This window comes from Artibeus jamaicensis, unplaced genomic scaffold (genome assembly GCF_021234435.1).
Source record: "Artibeus jamaicensis isolate MK-2021 breed Jamaican fruit bat unplaced genomic scaffold, CSHL_Jam_final contig_240, whole genome shotgun sequence".
NCBI classification, from domain to species: domain Eukaryota; kingdom Metazoa; phylum Chordata; class Mammalia; order Chiroptera; family Phyllostomidae; genus Artibeus; species Artibeus jamaicensis.
The window spans coordinates 18,459,504-18,475,448 of NW_026521506.1; the positions used below are offsets into that span (position 1 = coordinate 18,459,504).

The window sequence follows — 15,945 nt, forward strand, 5'->3', positions numbered from 1 at the left end:
AGTTTTTTGATTCATTCATTTACTGATGGGCACATAGGCTAATTTTAGGACTTGGCTATTATAAATTGTGCTACTATGAACATTGGGGTGCATAGGTTCTTTTGAACTGATGTTTCAGGATTATTAGGGTATAATCCCAGCTGTGGAATTGCTGAGTCAAAAGGCAGTTTCATTTTTAGTTTTCTGAGGAAATTCCATACTGATTTCCACAGTGGCTACACCAGTCTGCATTCCCACCAACAATGTGCTAGGATTCCTTTTTCTCCACAATCTTGCCAGCACTTACTGTTTGTTGATTTGGTTATGATGGCCATTCTAACCAGTGTGATTTGGTATCTCACTGTGGCTTTAATTTGCATCTTTCTAATGGCTAGTGATGATGAACATCCTTTAAAATGTCTCTTGGTGCTCTGTATGTCCTCCTTGGAGAAGTGTCTGTTCAGGTCTTTTGCCCATTTTTAATTAGATCGTTTGTTTTCATGCAGTGGAGTTACAGGAGTTCTTTGTATATTTTGGAGATTAAGCCCTTGTCCATAATATCACTGGCAAATATAGTTTCCCATACAGTTGGTTCTTTTTTAATTTTGCTAATGTTTTCTTTAGCCATGAAGAAGCCTTTTATTTTGAAGAAGTACCTTTTATTTACTCTTTTCTGTATGTCCCTTGTTGTAGGGGACATATTGGTGAAAATATGGTTCCACAGAATATCTGAGATTTTCCTGCCTATGTTCTTCTCTAAGATTTTTATGGCCCCATGACTTATTTTTAAGTCTTTTATCCATCTTGAGTTTATTTTTGTGCATGATGTATGTTGGTGGTCAAGTTTTGTTTTTTACATGTAGTTGTCCAGATGTCCCAACACCATTTGTTGAAGAGGCTATTTCTACTCCATTGTAGGCTTCTGCCCTCTTTGTCACATATTAATTTACCATAGAGACTTGTGTTTATTTTTGGGTTCTCTATTCTTTTACATTGATCTATGTGTCTGTTCTTATGCTAGTACCAGACTGTTTTGATCACCATGTCTTTTTTTTTAAATTTTATTTAGTTATTTTTCAAGTACAGTTTTTTGTCTATTTTTCCCATCCCAGCCTCCCCTGCCCCTTGCTCCTCACCTCCCTCCCATTTCCTCCCCCCCTTAGTTCTCGTCCCTGTGTCCTTCCTATTTGTTCCTCCAAATCCCTCCCCCTTTTTCCCCTTAACTTCCCTTCCTTCTCCCCTCTGGTCACTATCCCCTTGTTCTCTATTTCAGTGTCTTTGTTTTTGGGGTTTTTTTTTTTCTGCTTACTTGTTTGTTTTGTTGTTTAGCTTCCTGTTAAAGGTGAGATCATATGGTATTTGTCTTTCAGCACCTGGCCTATTTCACTCAGCATAATGCTTTCCAGTTCCATCCATGTTGTTGCAAAGGGTAGTAGCTCCTTCTTTCTCTCTGCAGCATAGAATTCCATTGTGTATATGTACCACAATTTTTGGATCCATTCATTTACTGATGGGCACCTAGGTTGCTTCCAACTCTTGGCTATTGTAAATTGTGCTGCTATGAACATTGTGGTGCATAGGTTCTTTGATATTGATGTTTTAGGATTCTTAGGATATAATCCTAGCAGTGGAATTGCTGGGTCAAAAGGCAGGTCGATTTTTATTTTTCTGAGAAAAATCCATACTGTTTTCCATAATGGTTGTACCAGTCTGCACTCCCACCAACAGTGAACTAAGGACCCCGTTTCCCCACACCCCTCCAACATTTGTTGTTTGTTGCTTTGTTTATGATAGCCATCCTGACTGGTGTAAAGTGGTATCTCATTGTGGTTTTAATTTGCATCTCTCTGATAGCTAATGATATTGAGCATCTCTTCATGTGTCTCTGAATGTTCTGTATGTCCTCCTTGGAGAAGTGTTTGTTCAAGTCCTTTTCCCATTTTCTAATTGGGTTGGGTGTCTTCTTAGAGTGGAGTCGTGTAAGTTCTTTGTATATTTTAGAGATTAAACCTTTGTCTGAGGTATCATTGGCAAATATGTTTTCCCATACAGTTGGTTGTCTTTTGAATTTAATACTGTTTTCTTTAGCCATGCAGAAGCTTTTTATTTTGATGAGATCCCATTTGTTTATTCTTTCCTTTACATTCCTTGCTCTAGGGGACATATCAGTAAAGAAGTTGCTGCGTGAAATATCTGAGATTTTCTTGCCAATGTTCTCCTCTAGGACTTTAATGGTGTTATGACTTACATTTAAGTCTTTTATCCACCTTGAATTTATTTTGGTGTATGGTGTAAGTCTGTGCTCAAGTTTCATTTTTTTGCATGTAGCTGTCCAGTTCTCCCAACACCATTTGTTGAAGAGGCTATCTTTACTCCATTTTATGTTACTGCCCCCTTTGTCGAATATTAATTGACTGTAGAGAGTTGGGTTGATTTCTGGGCTCTCTGTTGTGTTCCATTGGTCTATGTGCCTGTTTTTATGCCAGTACCAGGCTGTTTTGATTACAGTGGCCTTGTAATACAGTTTGATATCAGGTATTGTGATCCCTCCTACTTTGTTCTTCTTTCTCAAAAGAGCAGCTGCTATTCGAGCTCGTTTATGGTTCCATATAAATTTTCGAAGTGTTTGTTCTATGTCTGTGAAATATGCCATTGGTACTTTAATAGGTATTGCATTGAATCTGTATATTGCTTTGGGTAGTATGGACATTTTGATAATGTTAATTCTTCCAATCCATGAACAAGGTATATGTTTCCATTTGTTTGTGTCTTCCTTGATTTCGTTTCTTCAGGGCTGTGTAGTTTTCTGCATACAGGTTTTTTACCTCCTTGGTTAGGTTTATTCCAAGATATTTTATTTTTCTTTTTGCTATATCAAATGGGATTTTTCTCTTTATTTCTGCTTCTGCTGATTCACTGTTGGTATACAAAAATGCCTTTGATTTCTGGATATTGACTTTATAACCAGCTGTTTTGCCAAACTCATCAATTAGTTTGAGGAGTTTTTGGGTAGAGTCTATAGGATTTTCCATGTACACTATCATGTCATCTGCAAACAGTGACAGTTTTGTTTCCTCCTTTCCTATTTGGATGCCTTTTATTTCCTTTTCTTGCCTGATCGCTGTGGCTAAAACTTCCAATACTATATTGAATAGAAGTGGTGAAAGTGGACAACCTTGTCTTGTTCCTGATCTTAGTGGAAAAGCTTTTAGTTTTTTCCCGTTGAGTACGATATTGGCTGTAGGTCTCTCATATATGGCCTTTATTATTTTGAGAAATGCTCCTTGTATTCCCACTTTGCTGAGTGTTTTTATCATAAATGGGTGTTGTACCTTATCGAAAGCTTTTTCTGCATCTATTGATATGATCATGTGATTTTTGTCTTTGCTTTTGTTTATATGATGTATTACATTTACTGATTTGCGAATATTGAACCATCCTTGCATTCCTGGGATGAATCCTACTTGATCATGGTGTATGATCTTTTTGATATGTTGTTGGATGCGATTTGCCAATATTTTGTTGAGGATTTTAGCATCTATGTTCATCAGCGATATTGGCCTGAAGTTTTCTTTCTTTGTTGTGTCTCTATCTGGTTTTGGAATTAAGATGATGCTGGCTTCATAAAAAGAATTTGGGAGTTTTCCATTCTTCTGAATTTTTTGAAATAGTCTGTGGAGAATAGGGGTTAGCTCTTCCTTAAATGCTTTGTAGAATTCTCCTGTGAAACCATCTGGTCCGGGGCTTTTGTGTGATGGGAGTTTTTTGATTACTGCTTCAATTTCTTTTGCTGTTATTGGTGAATTTAGATTTTCTGCTTCTTTTTCACTGAGTTTTGGAAGATTGTATTTTTCTAGAAATGTGTCCATTTCCCCTAGGTTTTCAAATTTCTTGGCATACAGTTCTTCATAGTAATTTCTTACAATCTCTTCTATTTCTGTGGTATCAGTTGTAATCTCTCCTTTTTCATTTCTGATTGTGTTTATTTGTGTCCTCTCTCTTCTTTTCTTGATGAGCCTACTTAAAGGCTTGTCTATTTTGTTTATCTTCTCAAAGAACCAACTCCTGGATTCATTGATCCTTAAAATTGTGCTTTTAGTTTCTATGTCATTTAATTCTGCTCTAATCTTGGTTATTTCCTTCCTTCTGCTTGCTCTGGGCTGTCTTTGTTGTTGTTCCTCAAGTTCTTGCAGGCGTAGGGTTAGGTTGTTTGTTTGAGATGTTTCTATATTCTTTAGGTAGGCCTGTATTGCTATAAACTTCCCTCTCAGGACTGCCTTCGCTGTGTCCCATAAGTTTTGGGTTGTTGTGAGATCATTTTCATTTGTTTCCAGAAATGTTTTGATTTCTTCCCTAATTTCATTCTTGACCCATTCATTGTTTAATAGCATACCATTCAGTCTCCATGTTTTTGGGTGCTTTGGGTTTTTTTCTTTGGGGTTGGTTTCTAATTTCAGTGCCTTGTGGTCAGAGAAGATGCTTGGTATGATTTCAATTTTCTTGAATTTGTTGAGGCTCCTTTTGTGTCCTATCATGTGGTCTATCTTTGAGAATGTTCCATGTACATTTGAAAAGAATGTGTATTTAGCTTCTTTGGGATGAAGGGCTCTATATATATCAGTTAAGTCCATTTCTTCTAGGGTGTTGTTTAATGCCACAATATCTTTGTTGATAATTTGTTTGGAAGATCTGTCCATTTTTGATAGTGGGGTGTTCAAATCCCCTACTATGATTGTGTTGCTGTCAATATCTTTCTTGAAGTCCTCTAAGATTTTCTTGATATATTTGGGTGCCCCTATGTTGGGTGCATATATGTTTACAATGTTAATGTCTTCTTGGTGGATTCTTCCCTTGAGTATAATGAAATGACCTTCTGGGTCTCTCTTTACAGCCTTTTTTTGAAGTCTATTTTGTCTGATATGAGAATTGCTACCCCAGCTTTTTTTCTTGTCCGTTTGCTTGGAAAACTTGTTTCCAGCCTTTCACTTTTAGTCTGTGATGGTCTTTTGTCCTGAGGTGAGTCTCTTGTAGGCAGCATATGTGTGGGTCATGCTTTCTTATCCATTGAGCTATTCTATGTCTTTTGATTGGAGAATTTAATCCATTTACGTTTAAGGTTATTATTGATAGGTACTTATTCATTGCAATTTTTGTACCTGTGTTCCTCTCTGTCTCCCTCTTATCCTTCCTTCCCTTAAAGCAGTCCTTTTAGTATTTCTTGTAGAGCTGGTTTGGTGGAGGCATATTCTTTTAGACTTCTTTTGTCTTGGAAGCTCTTTATTTGGCCTTCTATCTTGATTGAGAGCCTTGCTGGGTAAAGTAGCCTTGGTTGTAGGCCTCTGGTTCTCATTACTTGAAATATTTCTTGCCATTCTCTTCTTGCTTGAAGTGTTTCCATCGAGAAGTCGGTAGCTAACCTTATTGGGGCTCCCTTGTATGTTATTTCTTTTTTCTCCCTTGCTGCCTTTAAGATTCTCTCTTTGTCTTGGAATTTTGCCATTTTGATGATGATGTGTCTTGAGGTGGGCCTCCTTGGGTTCCTCTTGATTGGGACTCTCTGTGATTCCTGGATTTGTGAGACTTTTTCTCTTATCAAATTAGGAAAATTTTCTCTCATTACTCGTTCAAATACGTTTTCTATCCCTTGTTCTTCTTCTTCTCCTTCTGGTATTCCTATCATTCGTATATTATTACGTTTCATATTGTCTTGCATTTCTCTTAATCCCTCTTCATTCTTTCTGAGCCTCTTTTCATTTTCTTGCTCTTTCTGTGAGATGCTTTCTACCCTGTCCTCCAACTCACTAATCCTATCCTCCGCTTCATCTATCCTACTTTGGAAACTTTCTACTGTGTTCTTCAATTCGGAAATTGTATTCTTCATTTCCTCTTGTCTCTTGCTGATGGTTTCCATTTCCTTTTTGATGTTGCTGTAGTTTGCAGAGAGATCATTATAATTTCCCTGTAGTTTCTGGTAGCTCACTGTGAGCTCTTTGAGCTCTTTGAACTTCGTAATAACCAGTGCTTTGAATTCACTGTCTGATAGTTGATCAGCGTCTATTTCATCTAACATTCTTTCTGAAGTTTCTGCTTTTTCTTTCATTTGGGGATTGTTTCTTTGTCTTCCCATTGTTTGAGACTCTTCTTGTTAGTCTCTGCTTCCAAAATTGATCTGTTCTGAAACACTGGTTTTATGGTGTAAACTTCTGTGGTATGTTCCTTGTGAAGTTCAGTGGTACAGACTCCTTGAAGTTTCTTGATGTTCTTCGTCTCCACCTACACTCACGCTGGTCCTCGCACTGGTCTCTGCGTTGGTCGCCTACCACTGCTGAATGTCCCGGCTCTAGTAGCCGCCTCCTCAAGCACCCAGGCCCGTTACTAGGGCAGTGGCACAGAGGCTGGGAATGTCCTGGCTCCCGTATCTGGCTCTCTCTGCCGCCCAGGGCCGTCACAGGGGCTTGGAGTGTCCCGGTTTCCGTACCTGACTCCCCGGCGTCTAGTCCTGTCTCTATGGCAGTGGCACAGAGGCTTAGAAAGTCCCAACTCCCGTACCTGATTCCCCAGTGTCCAATCCCCTTGCTATGGCAGCAGCACAGGGGTTGTGACCCTCCCAGTTCCCGTAGAGGGATCCTCTGCCACCCCGGGCTGTCTCAGGGGTTTGGAGTGTCCAGGCTTCCGTACCTGACTCCCCGAGGTCCAGTCCCGTCGCTATGGCAGCGGCACAGGATTTGAGAGCTTCCCGGCTCCCGTAGCTGGCTCCTCTGCTGCGTCACAGGGGTTTGGAGAGTCCCGGCTTCCGTACCTGACTCCCCGGCGTCCAGTCCCGTCGCTATGGCAGCGGCACAGGATTTGAGAGCTTCCCGGCTCCCGTAGCTGGCTCCTCAGCTGTGTCACAGGGGCTTGGAGAGTCCCGGCTTCTGTACCTGACTCCCCGAGGTCCAGTCCCGTCGCTATGGCAGCGGCACAGAATTTGAGAGCTTCCCGGCTCCCGTAGCTGGCTCCTCTGCTGCGTCACAGGGGTTTGGAGAGTCCCGGCTTCCGTACCTGACTCTCCGGCCTCCAGTCCCGTGGCTATGGCAGCGGCCCAGGATTTGAGAGCTTCCCGGCTCCCGTAGCTGGCTCCTCAGCTGTGTCACAGGGGTTTGGAGAGTCCGGGCTTCCGTACCTGGCTCCCCGGCGTCCAGTCTAGTCGCTATGGCAGCAACACAGGATTTGAGAGCTTCCCGGCTCCCGTAGCTGGCTCCTCAGGGTCCAGGCCTGTCTCTATGGCAGCGTCACAGGGCCTTTGGTGTCCCAGCTCCTGCAACTGACCCTTCCGTTGCCCAGGCTAGTAGCTATGGCATCGGCACAAGGGTGTCCCCGCTCTGGTTCCTGACTCCTCTGTCTCCCAGGACCGTCACAGGGGCTTGGAGTGTCCGGCTTCCGTACCTGAGGCCCTGGCTCCCAGGCCTGTTGCTCTGGCGGCAGTACAGGGGCCGCGTGAGACCCAGCTCCGGTAGCTGACTCTGCCGCCGTCTGGTGTTTCAGCGTCGGTCACAATCTCTGGTCTTTTAATTTCATAAATGCTGGGTAACCGATGGTTTATTGTGCTGTTTCTCCATAGATCTGCCAGGATTTTCACCCATGAGTACAGGAGCTAGTATCCCCTCCATCTTACTCCGTCGCCATCTTCCCAGCATCTCCCACCATGTCTTTGTAATATAGTTTGATGACAGGTATGGTGATTCCTCCTACTTTGTTCTTCTTTTTCAAAATTGTTCTGGCTATGCAGGGTCATTTATGTCTTCATATACTTTTTGAAATGTTTGTTCTATGCCTAGAAATATGTCGTTGGTATTTCAATAGGGATTCCATTGAATCTATAAATTTCTCTGGGTAGTATGGACATTTAGATGATGTTTATTATTCCAAACTATGAACATGGGATATGCTTCCACTTATTTTTATCTTCCTTAACTTCTTTCTTCCATATTGTGTATTTTTCTGAGTCCTTCAGTGTCTTTTTTTTTTAACCTTTGTTTTGTTTTGATATCTATTTTGTCAGATATAAGTATTTCTACCCTAGCTTTTTTCCCTGTCCATCTGCTTGGAATATTTTTTTCCAACCCTTCAATTTAATTCTACTTAGGTCTTTTCTTCTGAGGTGGGTGTGTTGTAGGCAGCATATGTGCAGGTCATATTTTCTTACCCATTCAGCTACCCTATGTCTTTTGATTGGAGCACTTAATCCATTTACATTTAAGGTTAATATTGACAGGTACCTATTCTTTGCCATTTTACTTCCTTTCTATCTTTGTTCCTTTCTCTCTCACTGTTTTTCTTCCTTTTCAAAAAGTAGTCCTTTTTCACTTAGCATAATGCTCTCTAGTTCCATTCATGCTGTTGCAAATAGTAGGAGCTCATTTCTTTGTGCTGCATAGTATTCCATCATGTAAATGTACCAGAGTTTTTTGATCCCTTCATTTACTGATGGGAACTTAGACTGCTTCCAGCATTTGGCTATTGTAAATTGTGATGCTGTAAACATTGGGGGGCATTGGTTCTTTTGGATTGGTGTTTCAGGTTTCTTAAGATATAATCCCAGCACTGGAATTGCTTGGTCAAAGGGCCATTTTATTTTCAGTTTTCTGAGGAAATTCCATACTGTTTTCTACAATGGCTTCACCAGTCTACATTCTCACCAACAGTGTACTAGTGTTCCCTTTTCTCCACATAAGCCAGGTGGTGAAAGACAAATTGCACATGATATGGCCTTTAAATGGAACCTAATCGACAAAACAATCAAGGTAGCAAAATACAACCAGAGACATTGAAATTAAGAATGAACTGACAGTAACCAGAAGGGAGGTGGGAGGGTATAATGGGGGTAAAGAGGGAAAGATTTTCAGAAACAAGTGTAAAGGACACATGGACAAAAGAAAGGAGGGTTGGGATTAAGTGTGGAAGGTGAGGATGGTTGGGGTGGGGGAGAGTAATGGGGTGGTAGAGACAACTGTGTTTTCACAACAATAACAAATAATAATAAATATAAATTTAAAAAGGACAACAGCCAACACACACACACACACACACACACACACACAAGCAGTCCTTTTAGCATATCTTGAAATGCCATTTTGGTGGAAGTGTATTCATTTAGCCTTCTTTTGTCTGGGAAGCTCCTTATTTCACCTTTCATTTATTTAAAAAATATATTTTATTGATTATGCCATTACAGTTGTTCTATTTCCCCCTCTTCATTCCCCTCCACCCTGCACACCCCCTCCCGCCCATATTCCCCCTTTAGTTCATGTCCATGTGTCATAAGTTCTTTAGATTCTATATTCCCCATACTATTCTTGCCCTCCCCCTATTTTCTATCTACTGTCTATGCTACTTATTTTGTGTACATCCTCCCCCCTTCTCCTTCTCCCACTCCCCTGTTGCTAACCTTCCATGTAATCTTCATTTCTATGGTTCTGCTCCTGATCTAGCTGTCCTCTTAGTTTGCTTTTGTTTTAGGTGTGGTTGTTAATAACTGTGAGTTTGCTGTCCTTTCACTGTTCATCTTTTTTATTTTCTTTTTCTTAGGTAAGTCCCTTTAACATTTCATATAATAAGGGCTTGGTGATAGTGAACTCCTTGAATTTGATCTTATCTGAGAAGCACTTTATCTGCCCTTCCATTCTAAATGAAAGCTTTGCTGGATAGAGCAATCTTGGATGTAGGTCTTTGGATTTCATGACTTGGAATACTTCTTTCCAGCCCCTTCTTGCCTGTCAGGTCTCTTTTGAGAAGTCAGTCTGATGGGAAGTCCTTTGTAGGTGACTGTCCCCTTGTCTGTTGCTGCTTCTAGGATTCTCTCCTTCATTTTAATCTTGGGTAATGTAATTATGATGTGCCTTGGTATATTCCTTCTTGGGTCCAACTTCTTTGGGACTCTCTGTGCTTCCTGGATTTCCTGGAAGTCTATTGCCTTTGCCAGATTGGGGAAGTTCTCCTTTATTATTTGTTCAAATAAGATTTCCACTTGCTCTTTCTCTTCCCCTTCTGGTACCCCTATAATTTGGATGTTGGAGTATTTAAAGATATCCTGGAGGTTCCTTAGCCTCTCCTCATTTTTTTGAATTCTTGTTTCTTCATATTTTTTTGTTTGGTCATTTGTTTCTTCCTTCTGGTCCACTCCTTTGATTTGAGTCCCAGTTTCCTTTCCATCACTATTGGTTTCCTGTGCATTTCCCTTCATTTCAATTAGTTTAGCCTTCATATGTTCCTCTAATTTGTGGCTAAAATCAACCAGTTCTGTGAGCATCCTGATCACCAGTGTTTTGAACTGTGCCTCTGATAGGTTGGCAATTTTTTGTTCATTTAGATTTATGGGCTCTGGGGCTCTGAGTTCTTCTTTAGCCATGTTTTGATCTGTTCGAGCCTGTTAGGTATGAGGAGAGGAGCCTTAGTTGTTCACTAGGGTGGGGCCACCCAGGTCGCTGGTTTGTGAGGCTGTATGTGGGGGCGGGGTCAGAGAGGGAGCAATGGCTGTCCCTTGTGCTCCTTCCCACCGCTGGTGCCTGCGAGGTCTGTCTCACTGCTCACTTCTTCACTGGTTTATCTGCGCGCAAATGTGTTAACGTAGTCAGCCAGCCACCTTGCGCCTTCACTGGGTCCTCCTGTCACTACCCCACACCTGGGATCCACCCTTGGCTGCTTGCATGCCTGGGTCGAGGGATCTCTCCTGCATGACCCAGCTCTGCTGCTGGCTTTGCCCCTGTTACTGGTCTGGCTGAGTGGTTTGTTGTTGTCAGGCTGTGTATTGTTCAATTTTCTGTGGTTTGGCTGTGTTTTTTGTTGCTAAAACTTTATTGTTTTGAGACTTGGTTGTGCGAGAAGGCACAATGTTTCCACCTACCCCTCCATCTTGGTGGAAGTCTCCTCACTTTCCATTTCAATTGAGAGCCTTGCTGGATAGAGTAGTCTTGGTTGCAGGCCTCTGCTTTTCATTAGTTGGAATATTTCTTGCCATTCCCTTCTGGCTTGTAATGTTTCTGTTGAGAAGTCATCTGCTAGCCTTATTGGGGCTCTCTTTTATGTTACTTCCTGTTTCTCCCTTGCTGCCTTTAAAATACTCTGTTTGTCTTTAAATTTTGCCATTTTAATTATGATATATCTTGCAGTGGGCCTTTTTGGAGCCTGTTGATTGTGATCCTCTCTGCTTCCTGGACTTGTGTGGCTTTTTCTCTCATCAAATTAGGGAAGTTTTCCACCATTACTTTTGCAAACAGTTTTTCTATTCTTTGCTCTTATTCTTCTCCTTCTGGTATCCCTATTATATGGATATTATTCTGTTTCATATTGTCATTCATTTCCTTTAACCCCTCTTCATTCTTTTTTGAGTTTTTTTTTCTGTTCTTGCCTCTTTGGGGAGTTTTTTTCTACCTTGTCTTATGTAGAATTTTTTGGTGAGACATCAAACCACTCAGGTGACTCAGCCCCACTACAGCCCAGATTTGGCAACCTGAGTCTTCTGGTTTTTCCCCAAACTAAAATCACCTTTGAAAAAGAAGAGATTTCAGACCATCGATGAGATCTGGGAAAATATGACAGGGCAGCTGATGGTGATTAGAACTACATGAGGTCCTTACATGAGTACTTTGATGGGGACTGAGGTGTCATTGTTCTGTGTACATTGTTTCATTTATCTTGCATCTTCTTCAATAAATGTCTCTACTTTTCATATTACATGGCTGGATATCTTCTGGACTGATCTAGTACATATGGAAGCAGAAGATGACTCCTTTGCTCCCATTTTTTTAGTCTAAGTTATTCAGATTCAAGTTGAACAAAACATTGCTGGATACCTGTTAGGTGTATATAGGCTGTACTTTATACTAAGAGATTTCATTTACCTCTCTTGTGTGCTTATTACTTTTGTGTTTTTCATTTGAAAGTGCCCTTACAGTCTTACCTGAGTGGTATTAATCTTTCCTATCACTCATTTACTTGTCACATTTATATTAACCTCTTAATATGTTATATGCACTATACCAAACAGCGATTTGAAATTAAAACCAGACCAATGGGTTTGTAATGGGTAGTGAATGAAACCATGGAGGTGATTTATAAGCACAAATAATGAGTTTGGGCTTTGTCAGAGTTCATCAAAATTTGAGTAGGTGCAATATGTTAGGTGAAGTTGTTCAGAAGCCATTACATGAGAAGCAAATTGCAGACTGACCACAGGGCACAGTGTGTAGTGAATCGATGGAATTTACATCAGAATTAATTTGTCATGTATATTATGACATGCAAAATCATTACTGTGTTGAATATTAATTAGGCCTCACTGATAAATCCATTTACCCTAATGACAGTAATGATCCTTTCTGGAGTAGAGTAGGTAATGAGTAGTCTGAGTAACACATCTGGTACCCTGTGCCACAAGAAATGACCTAACTCTATGAAAATTATTTGGCAAGATCCCTTGGACATATCACACCCTTGGAGTGCTATGCAGCAAGACAGAGAAATAGGTTATAGAGATCTCAATCAGGCCAGTTGCCTTTTTTATTTATTTTTATTGTTAACACTGTTGTAGATGTCCCCATTCCCCTCTTTGCCCCCTCTTCCTAACTGCTACACCCTTTCCCTCTGGCCATCAACACACTGTTGTCTGTGTCTGTGGGCTATGTATATAGCTCTATGCATATAGTTCTCTGACTATTCCCTTCACCTTCTTTTATCCAGTCCCCACCTCCTCCTTCCTCTCTGACAGCTGTCAGTCTGCTCCATGTATTCATGCTTCTGCTTCTATTTTGCTCATCAGTTTATTAGGTTTATTAGATTCTACATATAACTGAGATCATATGGTATTTGTCTTTCTCTGACAGGCCAGTTGACTTTTGACATCTGGTCTATTTGAGATACAATTGTTGATGTTGCCTAAAGGGTTTGAATTAGGTTCCAAGCTTCTACAATCCCTTTTATACAGCTTCTAACAGCCCTCCAAATGGTCATCCTCTTCAACTGTCCTCCCTGGTCAGACTTGGGGTAGGAAGGTTAAGCAATCAATACTCAAACTGGTAAATGCAACTTGCTTTGTTTAGACCTGAAGCGGGTACTGGTAGAGTGTTATCCCCAGCAAATCCTCCCCTGTTCCTTTTGCAAGCCCTAACCAGGTCTTTGCACTTTTAAAAGTTTTTATTGAATTTATTGGGGTGACACTGGTTAAAAAAATATACAGATTTCAGGTGCACAATTCTACAACATGTAATCTGTACACTGTATTGTGTGTTTACCACTCTAAGTCAAGTCTCCTTCCATCGCCATTTATTTCCTCTATACCCCCTTCCACCTCCCTCTACCCCTTTTCCCTGGGAATCAATACACTGTTGTCCATTTCCAGGAGCTTTTTTCTGTTTTGTACTTTTTGGATATATATATTTCTTGGTCATGTCTGTGTCAGTCAATATAAAAGTTTTTATGATCCTTTTTTCATCATTACTAGAAATGGTCATTTTTTAATGAAAAATGATAGATTTGGCAACATAAAAATTAACCTATATAGCAAATTTATAATGATGAAAATCAAAGTTCAAATGATAAAATAGAAAAAAAATTGGTCAAACCACATAATAAAAGATAAAGCCTTACTGTGAACCAAAGGGTCACCAGTTTGATTCCCAGTCAGGGCACATGCCTGGGTTGTGGCCAGGTCCCCAGTACAGGGCATATGAGAGGCAATCACACATCGATATTTCTCTCCTTCTCTTCCCCTTTCTTAAAAGTGAATAAATAAAACCTTTAAAAAAGATGCTAATATGTTTTTAAAAGATAAAGCCTTATGTATATTTATTTAATATATGTATTTTGAGGCTTGCCATTTTCTTTCTTTCTTTCTTTTTTTAAAAAAAAGACACATTTATTCAGTGTCATGATCAGACTATTATATTTAGCAATCAATAGCATGGATGCAAAAAGGAAAGAAAAACCTACATTAAAAACCCTTTGTTGGAATGCTTTACACTTTCCACGGAACAGAAACTAAAATAACCTGTTATACAATTAGTCACAAGTACAGTCCTCGAGTTTTTTGCCCATTCACATGAGTATTGTCTAAAACATGTCTTCTTTGTAGCAGCTAGGCCCTGCCACCACTGTGTTTGGCTGAGTTCACAAATCTGTTGTAACCTGTAGCTTCCCTGTCACTTCTCTGGCTCTCCTCTCCTGCTAAGCTTTGTTTCCTGGCATAATTAAAACCTTCTGCCACTGCCATAGCTACTGCTGCTGCTGGAACCACCATAGCCACCTTGGTTTTGTGGTTTGGCAAAGTGTTGGCATCCACCACCATAGGGGCCAGAACTCCTGCCTCCAAAGTTTCCTCCTTTCATAGGTCCAAAATTTGAAGACTGATTGTTGTAATTGCCAAAATCATTGTAGCTTCCACCACCTCCAAAGTTGCTTCCATCATTACCAAATCCATTATAGCCATCCCCACTGGCACCATATCCACCACCACCATGGCTACCACCAAAGCCACCGCGACCGCTGAAGTTTCCTCCACGACCGCTGAAGTTTCCTCCACGACCAAAGTTGTCATTCCCACCAAAACCACCTCCACAACCACCTCTAAAGTTTCCAGAACCACTTCGACCTCTTTGGCTAGATGAAGCACTAGCCATCTCTTGCTTAGATAGGGCTTTTCTTACTTCACAGTTGTGACCATTTACAGTATGGTATTTCTGAATGACAATTTTGTCAACAGTCATTGTCATCAAAAGTTACAAAAGCAAAGCCTCTCTTTTTGCCACTGCCTCATTCAGTCATGATTTCAATAACTTCAATTTTCCCATACTGTTCAAAATAATCTCTTAGGTGATGTTCTTCAGTGTCTTCTTTAATACCACCAACAAAAATCTTTTTCACAGTTAAGTGGGCACCTGGTTTTTGAGAATCTTCTCTTGAGACAGCCCTCCCTGGTTCCACAACTCTTCCATCTACCTTGTGTGGCCTTGCATTCATGGCTGCATCCACCTCCTTCACAGTGGCATATGTGACAAACCCAAAGCCTCTCAAACGCTTGGTGTTTGGATCTCTCATCACCACACAGTCTGTGAGCGTTCCTCATTGCTCAAAATGGCTCCTCAGACTCTCATCTGTTGTTTCAAAGCTCAAACCTCTGATAAAGAGCTTCTGTAGCTGTTCCGGCTCTTTGGGAGACTCTGACTTAGACATGACAGCTGCAGAAGAGAGAATTTCAACGATGCTTACTCAGTGGCGTACACCGGCAGACAGGAGGGCTAGCCATTTTCTTAATGCCATCTCTTGATGAGCAAAAAAATTTTTTTGAAATAATATTTTATTTTATTTGTTTTTTTAAAATAATTGTATTTACTTATTTTTCAAGTACACTTTTCTGTCTATTTCTCCCATCCCAGTCCCCCGGCCCGGTGATCCCCATCTCCCTCCCATTTCAACCCCCCTTAGTTCTCGTCCCTGTGTCCTTCCTATTTGTTCCTCCAAATCCTTCCCCCTTTTTACCCTTAAAATGCCCTCCCTCTCCCCTCTGGTCACTGTCTCCTTGTTCTCTATTTCAGTGTCTTTGTTCTTTTTTCTCTTTTTTTCTGCTTGCTTGTTTGCTTTGTTGTTTAGCTTCCTGTTAAAGGTGAGATCATATGATATTTGTCTTTAAGCACCTGGCCTATTTCACTCAGCATAATGCTTTCCAGTTTCATCCATGTTGTTGCAAAAGGTAGTAGCTCCTTCTTTCTCTCTGCTGCAAAGAATTGCATTGTGTATATGTACCACAATTTTTGGATCCATTCATTTACTGATGGGCACCTAGGTTGCTTCCAACTCTTGGCTATTGTAAATTGTGTGGCTATGAACATTGTGGTGCATAGGTTCTTTGATATTGATCTTTTAGGATTCTTAGGATATAATCCTAGCAATGAAATTGCTGGGTCAAAAGGCAGGTCAATTTTTATTTTTCTGAGA

General features: G+C 40.7%; 1 pseudogene; it reads right to left on the bottom strand.

The window, feature by feature from the left end:
• Positions 1–13,952: 13,952 nt before the first annotated feature.
• LOC119062545 (heterogeneous nuclear ribonucleoprotein A1-like 3) lies at positions 13,953–15,229 on the bottom strand (annotated as a pseudogene).
• Positions 15,230–15,945: the final 716 nt, after the last annotated feature.